General features: G+C 37.9%; 1 protein-coding gene across 11 annotated transcripts in view; it reads right to left on the bottom strand.

Annotated features, from left to right (window-relative positions):
* SUSD1 (sushi domain containing 1) overlaps nucleotides 1-14,481 on the bottom strand; it is a 276,094-nt gene that overhangs the window by 178,388 nt on the left and 83,225 nt on the right. The gene's annotated exons all lie outside the window — the stretch shown is intronic.

Genomic DNA, 14,481 nt, shown 5'->3' with positions numbered 1-14,481 from the left:
TTATCATTATAAATGCAAAAACCTAAAATAAAATATGTGTAAACATAAGTCAGCAGTACCTTCAAAGAACAATACACTATGATCAAGGAAGATTCATTCCAGGAATACAGAGGTGATCATTATTGGGAAAGTATTAATAGATTAAAAGGGAAAGGCCACATGGTTACTTCTATATCCATTATGGTTAACACATTTAATACATGTTCCTGACTAAAAATCTTAGTCAACTAAGATTTAATTTGATAGAAACTCGTTAATTTAAGAGTGTTTATTAGAAACCACCATCCTTGCTGGTAAAATAATGAAGCAATTTCTAGTAAAGTCAAGAACAATACAAAGATGCATGTTCTCATAGCTATTATTTAGCATTAGCTATGAGATTCTAGATGACATGGAGAGAGGCAAGAACAAAATGAGCTATAAATACTAGGAAGAAAGGGAATAACGCAACTTCCAGTAAATCTAAGAGAATCAACTGAAAACAAGTATGAAATCACTTGAAAACAAGAGAAAAACACATGCAAATAATGGAGTTTGGCAAAGTGTACCCAAATATAAGAACACAGAAAAACTAGTCATTTTCAATAGATCTATAAGAACAAGTATGGTAGGCTAAAAACAGGCCCCCCCAAAATGTCCACATCCATCTGTGACCATGTTACCTTACATGGCAGAGGGACTCTGCAATTGATTAAGATAGGGAGATTATCCAAAATTATCCAGATGAGCCCAATGTAGTGACCTTGGTCCTCATAAGAGAGAGACAAGAAGATCAGGGTTAGAGAGAGATTCAAGGACAAAAGCAGCAGTTAAACCAACGAGCTTCAAAGATGGAGGATGGGGCCCAAGCTGAGGAATGTTAGTAGGATCTAGAAACTCGAAAGGACAAGGAAATTGATTCTCTCCTCCAGCTTCCAGAATGAATACACACCTGCTGACACCATCATTTTAACAGAATGGAACTGATTTGAACTTCAGACCTCCAGAACTATAAGTTCATGTTGTTTTAAGCCACTAAATTGGTGGTAATTTGTCAAACTAGCAATAGGAAACTAAAACAACAAATAAACTACAACAAAAAGATGCAGTACCCAGCCATCGCAGTTCACCGTGCCCAGCCACCGGGTTCAGATTAGTCCCAGCCACTGATGCATACCATGGCCAGCCTCATGCCCCCAGCAACACCAGCACGCAGCCCCCAGCCACCATAGTGCTTCAGGAAATCCAGTATAGAACTAGTGACCCAGCACAAATTTTGCTAACACCACCACTTGCTCTCAAGTTCCCCGGCAGGCATGCCCACCCTGCCTGGGCCCCACTAACACCACAGAGAGCAAGCACAGCCCACAACAGGCAGAGAATCAGTGCAAACAACTGCACTGAAGGGAAAAGTGATTCAGATACTACAGAAGACTACACACATAGCAGCACATATAGGATACTCTCCTGAAGTGCCAGGTTCTGGTGAACAGAGGAGACTGAACTGTAGGGCACTCCAAGACCTCTTCTTCATAAAGTCACTACTTTCAAGATCAGAAGACATAGCTGACTTTCTTAACACACAGAAACAGACACAGAGAAGCAGACAAAACAAGGAAACAGAGAAATTTATCCCAAATGAAATACGAAGACAAGGCCATGACCAGAGATCTAAGAGAAACAGATATAAGTAACATTACTGATAGAGAATTTAAGGCAATTATCATAAGGATAATCACTGGACTTAAGAAAAATAGTGGAAGACATGAGTTGAGACCCTTAGCACAAAGATAAAGAATAATATAGCAGAGATAAAGGGCTCAATAAACAAAATGAGAAACACACTTGATGGAATGAACAGAAGAATGGAAGAAGAGGAATGAATTAGTGACCTAGAAGACAGAGTAATAGGAAGTAATCAAGCTGAATAAAAGAGAGAAAAAAGAATCATGCAAAATGGGAACTCAGTGACTCCATCATATGCAATGACATTCATAGTATAGGAGTCCCAGACGAAGAAGAGAGACAGAAAAGGAGGCAGAGAATTTATTTGAGGAAGTAGTAACCGAAAAATTTCCTAATCTGGGGAAGGAAACAGATATCCAGATTCAGAAGGCACAGAGAACTCAAATCAAAATCAACAAAAGCAGACCCAAACCAAGACATATTGTAATTAAATGGCAAAATATAGTGGTAAAGAAAACATTTTTAAAGCAACAAAAAAAAAAAAAAAAAAAAAAGAAGACAGTTACTTACAATGGAAAATCCATAAGGCTAACAGGAGACTTTTCAACAAAAACTTTGTAAGCCAGAAGGGAATGGCATGGTATATTCAAAGTGCTGAATGGGAAATATCTGCCACAAAAGATGCTCTATCCAGCAACAGAAGGAGAGATAAAGAGTTTCCCAGACAAACAAAAACTAAAAGAGTTCAACCAAATCAGGCCTGCAAGAAATATTAAAGGGGGCTCTTTGAGTGGAGAGACCAAAAATGACAGTATAAAGGAAGGAAACACAAAAGCAATAAAAATGAATGTTTCTGTAAAAAAATCAGTCAAGGAATTCACAAAATAAAAGAATATAAGGGGCACCTACCTGGGTGGCTCAGTTAGTTAAGCATCCAACTTTGGCTCAGGTCATGAGCTCATGGCTCATGAATTCAAGCCGCACTTTGGGCTCTGTGCTGACAGCTCAGAGTCCATAGAATGTATTGGGTTCTGTGTCTCCATCTCTCTCTGCCTTTCCCTTGCTCATACTGTCTCTCTCCCTCTCAAAAATAAACATTAATATATATAATATATATATGCTATATCTATGATATATATTACATATACATATTACGCATATATATATTACATGTAATATATATTATATTACATATAATATATATATAAGGGGCACCTGGGTGGTTCAGTCAGTTGGGCCTCTGACTTGGGCTCAGATCATGATCTCATGGTTTGTGGGTTTGAGCTCTGTATTGGGCTCTGTGCTGACAGCTCAGAGCCTGGAGCCTGCTTTGGATTCTGTGTCTCCCTCTCTCTCTGGCCCAATCCTGCTTGCGCTCTTTCTCTGTCTCTCAAAAACAAATAAACATTCAAAAATACACACACACACACACACACACACACACACACACACACACACACACACAAATAAAATATAATAAAATATATCTAAAATATGGGGAGGAGAGGAAAAAAGACAGGGTTCAAACTTGAATGATCATCAGCTGAATACAGACTGCTATATGCAGAAGACATTAGATACAAACCTAATAGAAACCATATATTTAAAACCTTTAATAAACATGTAAAGAATAAAGAGGAAGAAATCCAAATACATCACTAAAGAAAACTGGTGCACCTGTGTGGCTCAGTCAATTAAGTGCCCAACTCTTGATTTCCGCTCAGGTCATGATCTCAAGGTCCATGAGATCGAGTCCCACATCCTGCTCTCTGCTGACAGTGTGAAGCCTGCTTGGAATTCTCTCTCCCTCTCTCTTTTCCTCTCCCTCCCTCTCTCTCTCTCAAAATAAGTAAATAAACCTTAAAAAAAAAAAAAGGAAGAAGAAAACCAGTAAACTGTGAGAGAGAGAAAGAGAAGAAAGAATCAGAGAAAAATTTCAGAAACAACACGTAATGAAATGGCAACAGATACGTATCTATTGATAATTACTTTGAATGTAAATGGACTAAACACTCCAATCAAAAGACACAGGGTGACAGAATGAATAAAAAAACAAGACCCATCTATATGCTGCCTACAAGAGACTCATTTCAGACCTAAAGACACCTGTAGATTGAAAGTGAGGGGGTAGACAAGGGATACAGGAGTACTGATGCATAGGGGCACTTGTACCCCAATGTTTATAGCAGCACTCTCAACAATAGCCAAATTATGGAAAAAGCCTAAATGTCCATCAACTGATGAATGGATAAAGAAATTGTGGTTTATATACACAATGGAGTACTACATGGCAATGAGAAAGAATGAAATATGGCCCTTTGTAGCAACATGGATGGAACTGGAGAGTGTGATGCTAAGTGAAATAAGCCATACAGAGAAAGACAGATACCATATGGTTTCACTCTTATGTGGATCCTGAGAAACTTAACAGAAACCCATGGGGGAGGGGAAGGGAAAAAAATAAAAAAGGAGGTTAGAGTGGGAGAGAGCCAAAGCATAAGAGACTCTTAAAAACTGAGAACAAACTGAGGGTTGATGGGGGGTGGGAGGATGGGGAGGGTGGGTGATGGGTATTGAGGAGGGCACCTTTTGGGATGAGCACTGGGTGTTGTATGGAAACCAATTTGACAATAAACTTCATATATTGAAAAAAAATTTTTTTAATAAAGTAAAAAAAAAGAAAATAAAAAAAATAAAAGTAACACTCATTAAAAAAAAAGAAAGTGAGGGGGTAGAGAAACACATCTCATGCAAATGAACGTCAAAAGAAAACTGGAGTAGCAATACTTAGACAACATAGACTTTAAAACAAAGGCTGTCGGGGTGCCTGAGTGGCTCAGTTGGTTAAGCATCCAACTCTTGATCTTGGCTCAGGTCATGATCTCAACTCATGATTTCACGGTTTGTGGATGTGAGCCCCACACTGGGCTCTATGCTGGCAGCACAGAGCTTGCTTGGGATTCTGTCTCTCCCTCTCTCTGCCCCTCCCCCGCTTGTGCACTCAGGTGTAGTGCACACTCTCTCTCTCTCTCAAAATAAATAAACTTAAAAGAAAAAAGACTGTAATAAGAGTCAAAGAAGGAAACTACATAATAATAAAGGGGACAATCCAACAAGAAGATATAACAATTGTAAATATTTATGCACCCAATATGAAAGCATCCAAATACACAAAACCTTTACTAACAAACATAAAGGAACTAATCAATAGTAATACAATAATAGTAGGGGGCTTTAACATCCCACTTACGTCAATGGACAAATCATCTAAACACAAAATCAACAAGGAAATAGTGGCTTTGAATGACCCACTGGAACAGATGGATTTAACAGATATATTCAGAACATTCCAACCTAAAACAACAGAATATACATTCTCTGCAAGTACATGGAACATTCTCCAGAAAGATCATATATTAGGTCACATAACCAGCCTCAACAAATTCAAAAAGACTGAAGTCATACCATGTATCTTTTCTGACCACAGTACTATAAAAATAGAAGTCAACCACAAGAAAAAATCTGGAAAGCACACAAATACATGGAGGTTAAGTAACATGCCACTAAATAATGAATGGGTCAACCAAGAAATCAAGAAGAAATAAAAAAGTAGGGCACTTGGGTGGCTCAGTCAGTTAAGCGTCTTAACTCTTGATTTCGGCTCAGGTCATGATCTCATGGTTCATGGGACCAAGCCCCACATTGGGCTCTGCACTGACAGCCCAGAAATTTCTTGGGAATCTCTCTGCTCTTCCCTTGCTCTCTTTCTCTCTCAAAATAAATAAGCATTTAAAAAAAGATAAAAAACTACATGGAAACAAATGAAAATGAAAACACAACAGTCCAAACCTGTGGGATGCAGCCAAAGTGGTTCTAAGAGGGAAGTTTATAGTAATATAGGCCTACCTCAAGAAGAAAAATCTCCCATAAACAACATAAACTTACACCTAAAGAATCTAGAAAAAGAACAAACAAAACCTAAGTCTAGAAGAAGTAAGTAAATAATAAAGATTAGAGCAGAAATAAATTATATAGAAACTAAAAAAACAATAGAACCAATCAATGAAACCAGGACCTGGTTCTCTGGGGGGAAAAAAAAACGGTTTAAAACCTTTAGCCGGATTTATCAAGAGAAAAAGGAGAAAGGACTCAAATAAAATCACAAATGAGAAAGGAGAAAATAACAACTAATATCACAGAAATACAAACTCTTGTAAGAGAATATTATGAAAAACTATATGCCAATAAATTACACAACCTAGAAGAAATGGATAAATTTCTAGAAACATGTAAACTACCACAACTGAAAAAGGAAGAAATAGAAAATTTGAAGAGACCAATGATTAGCCAAGAAATTAAATCTGTAATCAAAAAACTCACAACAAACAAAAGTTCAGGAACAGATGGCTTCACAGGTGAATTCTACCAAGCATTTAAGGAAAAATTAATACCTATTTCTCTCAAACTATTTCAAAAAAAAAAACAGAAAAGCAAGGACAAGTTCCAAATTCATTCTTTGAGGCCAGCATTATCCTGATACAAAAACTGGATAAAGACACCACTAAAAAAGAGAACTACAGAGCAATATCCCTGATGAACACAGACACATAAAAATCCTCTTTAAAATACTAGCAAACTGAATCCAACAATACATTAAAAAAAATCATTCACCATGATCAAGTGGGATTTATTCCTAGGTCACAAGGGTGATTCAATATTCGCAAATCAATCAACATGATACATCACATCAATATGAGAAAGGATAAGAACCATATGATCTCAGATGCAGAAAAAGCATGTGACAAAGTACAACATCTATTCATGATAAAAACGCTCAGCAAGTAGGTTTAGAGGGAGTATACCTGAACTTAATAAAGGCCTTATATGAAAAACCCACAGCTAACATCATCCTTAATGGGGAAACACTGAGAGCTTTTCCCCTAATGTCAAGAACAAGATAAGGATGTTCGCTCTCAACACTTTTATTCAACATAATACTTAAAGTCCTAGCCACAACAATCAGACAACAAAAAGAAAAAAAAAAGCATCCAAATTGCTAAAGAAGTAAAACTCTCATTATTTGCATGATATGAGACATACATATGTATACACACACACACACACACACACACACACACACACACACACACACCCTGAAAGATTCCACCAAAAAAATTGCTAGAACTGAGAAACAAATTCAGTAAAGTGGCAGGATACAGAATCAAGGTACAGAAATCTGTTGCATTTCTACACAACAATAATGAAGCAGCAGAAAGAGAAATTAAGAAAACAATCCCACTTACAATTGCACCAGGAATAATACGATACCCAGGAATACATCTACCAAAGAGGTAAAAGACCTGTACTCTGAAAACTATAAAACACTGATGAAACAAATGGAAGATGACACAAAGAAATAGAAAGACATTCCATGCTCACAGATAGGAAGAATAAGTATTGTTAAAATATCCCTGCTACCCAAAGCAATCTACAGATTTAATGCAATCCCTATCAAAATACCAATAGCAATTTTCACAGAACTAAGACAAACAATTCTAAAATTTGTATGCAACCACCAAAGACCTTGAATAGTCAAAGCAATCCTGAAAAGGAAAAGCAAAGCTGGGGGCATCACAAATCTGGACTTCAAGTTTTATTACAAAGCTACAGTAATCAAAACACTTGAGACTAGCACAAAAAAAAAAAAAAAAGACACACAGATCAATGGCACAGAATAGAAAACCCAGAAATGAACCCACAATTATATAGTCGATTAATCTTCAACAAAAGAGGAAGAATATCCAATGGGAAAAGTCTCTTCAATAAACGGTGCTGGGATGGCATCATGAAAAAGAAAAAAAAAAAAGGACTGTTTGCACCATACGCAAAAATAAATTCAAAATGGATTAAAGAGGGGGGCCTGGGTGGCTCAGTTGGTTAAGCATCCAACTTGAGCTCAGGTCACGATCTCATGGTTCATGAGTTCAAACCCCATGTAAGGCTCTATGAAGACACCTCAGAGCCTAAAGCCTATTTCGGATACTGTGTCTCCCTTTCTCTCTCTCTCTGCCCTCCCCTGCTTACACTCTGTCTGTCTCTCTCTCTCTCTCTCTCTCTCTCTCTCTCTCAATCAATCAATCAAAAAAAAATAAACATTAAAAAAATTTTTTTAGTGGATTAAAGACCTAAATGTGAGACCTGAAACCATAAAAAATCCTAGAAGAGAACACAGGTAGTAATGTTGTTGACATGGGCCATAGCAACTTTTTTCTAAATATGTCTCCTGAGGCAAGAGAAACAAAAGCAATAAGTAAACTATTGGGACCACATCAAAATAAAACACTTCTTCACAGCAAAGGAAACAATCAACAAAACCAAAGGCAACATACAGAATGAGGGAAGATATTTGCAAATGACATATCTGGTAAAGGGTTAGTACCCAAAATAAATAAAGAACTTATAAAACTCAACATCCAAAAACCAAATAATCCAATTAAAAATGGGTAGAAGACATGAACAGACATTTCTACAAATAAGACATACAGATGGTCAACAGACACATGAAGAGATGCTCATCTTCACTTACCATCAGGGAAATGCAAATCAAAACTACACTGAGTTATCACCTCACACCTGTCAGAATGGCTAAACGCAACAACACAAGAAATAACAGGTGTTGGTGAGGATGTGGAGGAAGGAACACTCCTACACTGTTAGTGGGAATGCAAACTGGTGAAGCCACTGTGGAAAACAGTATAGAAGTTCCTCAAAAATTAAAAAAAAGAACTATCCTAGAGGCACCTGGGTGGCTCAGTCAGTTAAGCCTCCAACACTTGATTTCGGGTCAGGTCATATAATCTCAAAGTTTGTGAGATGGAGCCCCACGTTGGGCTCTGCGCTGACAGCAAGGAGCCTGCTTCAGATTCTCTCTCTCTCCCTCTCTCTCTCTGCCCTACCCTCTTCCCCCTCTCGAGCACACACACATGTGCACTTTCTCTCTCAAAAATAAATAAATAAGCTTAAAAAAAAAATAAGTAGGTGATGGAGATTAAGAAGTGCACTTGTCATGATGAGCACCAAGTAATGTAAGGAAGTGTTGAGTTACTACACTGTACACCTGAAACTAATATAATACTTTGTGCTAACTAAAATTAAGACTGGGGTGCCTGGGTGGCTCAGTCGGTTGAGCGTCCGACTTCAGCTCAGGTCATGATCTCACACTTCGTGAGTTCGAGCCCCACGTCTGGCTCTGTGCTGACAGCTCAGAGCCTGGAGCCCGCTTCAGATTCTGTGTCTCCCCCTCTCTCTGTCCCTCCCCTGCTTATGCTCGGTCTCTGTCTCAAAAATAAATTAAAAAAAAAAAACATTAAAAAAATAAATAAAATAAAATTAAGACTAAATTTTAAAAAAATTAAATAAAATAATCAAAAGATCCTTATCCACAGGAGAAGAAACCACAAACTTCAAATAAAATAGAATAGGAATAGATTTATTAGAAATAAATCTAACTAGAAATGTCCAAGACTTATGAAGATTTTTTTTTCCAGAAGGACAGAAAAGAAAACAATAGAGAAATGCCACATCCATGAATGGAAAGACTCAAAAGTGAACCTTCTTGGAATGTGGTGAGTTTACACATTCATTCAATAAATACTTAGAAAGTTCTTACCATCTACAGGCATGCCTTAGGGGCTAGGGATAAAGTGGAGAGGAAACAAAGTTGCTACACCTAAGGGAATTAATTCTAGCAAAAAAGGCAGAAAATAAATAAGTAGACAAAACAAATAAAAAATGTAATCTTGTGTGCTGGTAAAGTCTGAAGAAAAGCAACGCAGGAGGCTAGAAAGCACAGAGATGATTTGTGAGCAGAGACCCGACGGATGTGAGTCACCAAGAATGGAAGAAGAGCAGTCAGAGGGAGCTCCAAGGTCTGTGTCCCCCATGTAGGAAATCAGCTTGGCACACTCACTGAACAGAAAGCAATCACTGCTACATTTCTTTGGAAGGATTAATGAGAATAGCAAGAAAAACACTGAACTGAAAGAGGTCATAAGCAGGTATCAGTACCTATTATAAAGCTACAACAGTGTTTCTCTACCTTTTTTCATTACAGCCCCACAAGCAGCCCTTTATTTTTTTAATTTTTTTAATATAATTTATTGTCAAACTGGCTAACATACAGTGTGTAAAGTGTGCTCCTGGTTTGGGGGGTAGATTGCTGTGGTTCATCGTTTACATACAACACCCAGTGCTCATCCCAACAAGTGCCCTCCTCAACGTCCATCACCCACTTTCCCCTCTCCCAAACCACCCCCCCCCCGCCTACTCTCTGTTCTCTGTATTTAAGAGTCTCTTATGGTTTGCCTCCCTCCCTCTCTGTTTGTAACTTTTCCCCCCTTCCCTTCCCCCATGGTTTTCTATCAAATTTAAACCCTAGAGGAGAAAGCAGGCAACAACCTATTTGACCTCAGCCACGGCAATTTCTTGCTTGACACCTCTCCAAAGGCAAGAGAATTAAAAGCAAAAATGAGCAGCCTTTTTAAACAGCTTTCCCCTAATCTCTCCCCTTCTATAAAAATTTAATACCCCCAGATATGCTGTAGGTTTCTTATGTACTATATGTTTATCTGTGCTTCATATATAAAAAGAATAAAATTCTCTCGCCCCTCAAGAACAAATTTTTGCCCCCTTGTGCGTGATTTTGCCCCCAGGGTGACATCACCCCCACTGAGAATATGCTAGAGTAATTAAACAGAACTGTTTCACTGGTTAAATTCAGTTGCATCTTGGTCAGAGGGCAACTCTCACCCTAGGTCCCCTTCCCTCCACTCAGGGGGCTTATGGTTTGGACCACAGGCAGGTTGAACCCGTGATGTGTTCAACTGGGGAGAAAAGGATCCCCAACAGAACCAGTCCTGAATCTCTTCTTACCCTGCTCTCTGACCCCTTGCTATGGAAAGTACATGCCCTGTCCCTCATACCAATATTCCTTCCCTGCTTCATTTTTAGTGGTCACTCTGCCTACTCTTTCTCTCCCTTCCCCACCCAGAAGGCCAACCTAATCAAGAATCCTGCAGTTGAAAAACCAGACCTGCAAGAATGCCTCACAGAAGAGAAGAGTTGGTTCCTAGTTCATCAACTTCTTTGAAACTTTGTTTCTGCTTCAGTAACGTGAGGGAGCAACTCTGGGCAAAACCAGTCATTACTTCCTCTGTGCCCCCATAGTACCTGCAAATACCTCAATTACATGTTATGCACCATATTACTATTGATTCTGTCTATTCCCCACTGAACTGAGAGACACGGTTTCTGCCCTTAACATGTATTTAATCTAGAAGAAGAGTTATACCCTATATCTGTATAATAAAAATATAAGGGCATATATAATAAATGTCATAAAGTAAATTTAAATAATAGTTAACATCTCACAGATGCTTGTTGTGAGTCAGGTATTGTGCTGGTTCCCCATGACCCACTTATTTTCTCAACAAACCCATGATATAGGTATTGCTACTCCCATTTTTACAGTTAAAGCAACTTAGGCACATAAAGGTTTAAGTAATTTGCCCAAAGGCATACAAAGAGTAAGAGATCTGAGATTTGAGTTGGATAGTCTGACTCCAGAGTGTGCCAAACTATTACACATACTTCCCTGGAGCAGAGTATAGGAATTCAGAAAGAAAATTTATTTTCAGTTGGAGAGACTGTAGAAGAAGGGGGGATGGGAATATTAGGAACTAAATAAAAAAGGGGCGGGGGTTCCATGTAGAAGAGCGAGCATGAGCAAAGATATGGGGGTGGAAAAGTTAGCACTTGAGAATTTATTCTAGATTAGTGCTGCAATTTGTTCAATGATAATGGTGGCCAGTTAAATCCAAATCTCTCAACACCTTTCCCAAAATATTCTTCAGATCAACAAGAAGAACAAACAAATCAACATAAAACCAGTGCTGTCATACTAACCAGAAGACAGAGAATATAAGAAACTTTAAGTTGCCTTTTAACAGAAGAATAAATGCCAAATTCCAGCAAAGCTATCTCTCAACCTCCCACAAGTCACTGTAGAAAGTAGGGGGCTCTGAAAGAGCAGGGAAAAGAGAAGAGGGAAATGAGGGGCCTGAACGTGAGCCAGATTCACTCCCAGAAGGAGAAATCCCATCTTGAGTGTGAAAATACTGAAAGGAAAATCTGGTGTACCACAGGACTGTCTACAAGCAAAGGGTGAAGGTCTAGGACACTTCAGGTAGTGGCATGAAAAAGGCATTGCTTCTGGGAAAGAAGATGATTCAGTGGAAAGAACTGGTGTCCTGGGGAGACGAAGCAGTGATGAGAAAAAGCAAGGGGGGAATGTAAGATCCTACAAGACAAAAGGGAACCCCAAAATAAAACAATATATAACTCATCCCCACACTCACCAAAAAAACAACAAAAATATCCTTTAAAGAAACTGCACTTCATTGAGTAACAGAAGAGGGCACTCTTAACCTAGAAATATTATTAACCACTCTAAACTACCAATGTTATATAATTAATATACAAAAGCAGTGTTCATTTAGAAAAGAAAAGAAAGAAAGAAAGAAAGAAAGATAAGAAGGTGATAATCAAAATATTTCAGCTTATGAAAAACTACGATTTTTAAATAACCCCCAAACTAGAATTAAAAAAAAAAAAAAACGCTGTGACACAATTAATTGAAATAAATATCCTCAAATAAGCACTATGGGTCAGAAATTCAAAAACTAAGAACAGAAATAGACACAAAGCAGGCAGAAAATGAGACAAAAGTGACTGAATTCAGGAAACAAGCAAAAGGAAAAGACAAATCTGTATCAGAAATAAAGCTAAAATGTCGTCAGACCCAAAGAAGGATTAGAATAAAAAATTAATAAGGGACATTGAAGAAATACAGGAAACCAACCAAAAAGAAAAAAAATGATATTAAAAAGAAGTAGCAAGGAACAAAATTCAAGTGGTTGAAACAGAATATAAGCAGAGATCCAACATATGTATAATTGAAGTCTCTAAAAGAAAAAGAATGTTAAAGCAGAATATTTAAAACTATAATCCAGGATAAGTTTACAAAAATCAAAAGATCTGAATATAAATACTGAAAGGTCCCACTCTATACCTGAGAAAGCTCATCCAGAACAATCAAATCTAAGACTTAGCCAAATAAAATTATTACACCTTAAAGATAAAGAGGGGCACCTGCGTGGCTCAGTTGGTTGAGCGTCCGACTTCAGCTCAGGTCATGATCTCACAGTCCGTGAGTTCGAGCTCTGTGTCAGGCTCTGTGCTGACAGCTCAGAGCCTGGAGTCTGTTTCAGATTCTGTGTTTCCCTCTCTCTGCCCTTTCCCTGCTCATGCTCTGTCTCTCTCTGTCTCTCAAAAATGAATAAACATTAAAAATAAAAAATTAAAAAAAAAAAGATAAAGAAAAACTCCTCAGCATCTTCACTCGAGGAAATAAATAAGATCCAAAGGCAACAGAATTTAAGTGGCATCAGACTTCTCGAAAGCTACATAAAAAGCAAGGCAACCAAAGAACTGAATTTTACGAAAACTCAAATCAAGAAATGTGAACCAAGAATTTTATATCCAGCCAAAACTATCAAGTATCAAGGCCACAGAGAGTTTTAAAATGTATATACATATAGGGGTGCCTGGGTGGCTCAGTCGGTTAAGTGTCTGACTTCGGCTCAGGTCGCGATCTCGTGGTTTGTGGGTTCAAGCCGTGCGTTGGGCTCTGCACTGACAGGGCACACTCGCACACTCTCTCAAAATAAATAAATAAAAATAACAAAAATAAAGTTTATATACATATAATAGTCCATATACACAAGATCTAACTATATGCTGGGTACCAGAGGGACACCTAAAACCAAGTGATTCAGAAAGACTAAATATAACATGATGGACAATAGTATCGCAGACAAATGGAAACCGTTAGAAAGTCGGGGTTGCAATCCTCACATAAGTAGAGTTCAAGTAAAAAAAAAAGCATTAAATATGACAAAGAACACTTTTTAATGCAAAAAACCACAATTCACAATGAAGATCAAATGCAACCACCTTTATAAAGTAAAAGAAAGCATAAGAAGGAATATAATAAATATGAAAGCAGAAATTAATGATGCAGTTGAGCATGGGTCAACAACTTCAGAGCTTTACACCCAGTGCTGAGCCTGGGGCTTGAACTCACAACCCTGAGATCAAGACCTGAGCTGAGATCAAGAGTCAGACGCGTCAGACGCTTGACCGACTGAGCCACCCACGTACCCCTAGCAACTTGTTTCTATAGAGGGTCAGATTGTAACTATCTTTGTAAAAAGTTTCTGGTCCAGTTCTGTCACAACTACTCAACTCTGTCTTTGTAGCACAAAAGCAGCCACAGACATTATGTAAATAAAAGGCTCGGCCTTTTGTGTCCAATAAAATTTTATTATAGAAACAGGCAACAGGCGAGATGTGGCCCACAGGCTATAAAGAAAACAGATCTAATTAATAAAACAAAACCTTGGCTTTTTTAAAATAAGAGACCAACTGCCAGCTAACTAAATCTATAAAAAAAGGAAGAAAATACAAATAGAGGGAGAAATACTCATTGAAACAGAAGAAAATTCAAATGGTTAAATGAAACTACTTTGCAGACCACTCTGCAAATAAATTTAAAAACAGAGAAAATGGGCACTTCCTAGGAAAATACAGTTTTCTAAAACTGACCCCATTAGATGTAAAAAGTCTAAACAGACCATTTTCCATAAGCAAAAAACTGAGACAGTTATCAAGGAACTACCCTCATGGAAAAGCCCCATG

This window comes from Prionailurus viverrinus, chromosome D4 (genome assembly GCF_022837055.1).
Source record: "Prionailurus viverrinus isolate Anna chromosome D4, UM_Priviv_1.0, whole genome shotgun sequence".
Lineage (NCBI taxonomy): Eukaryota > Metazoa > Chordata > Mammalia > Carnivora > Felidae > Prionailurus > Prionailurus viverrinus.
Note: the sequence above shows the minus strand (reverse complement) of the source record. Positions and strands in the feature narration are given on the sequence as shown.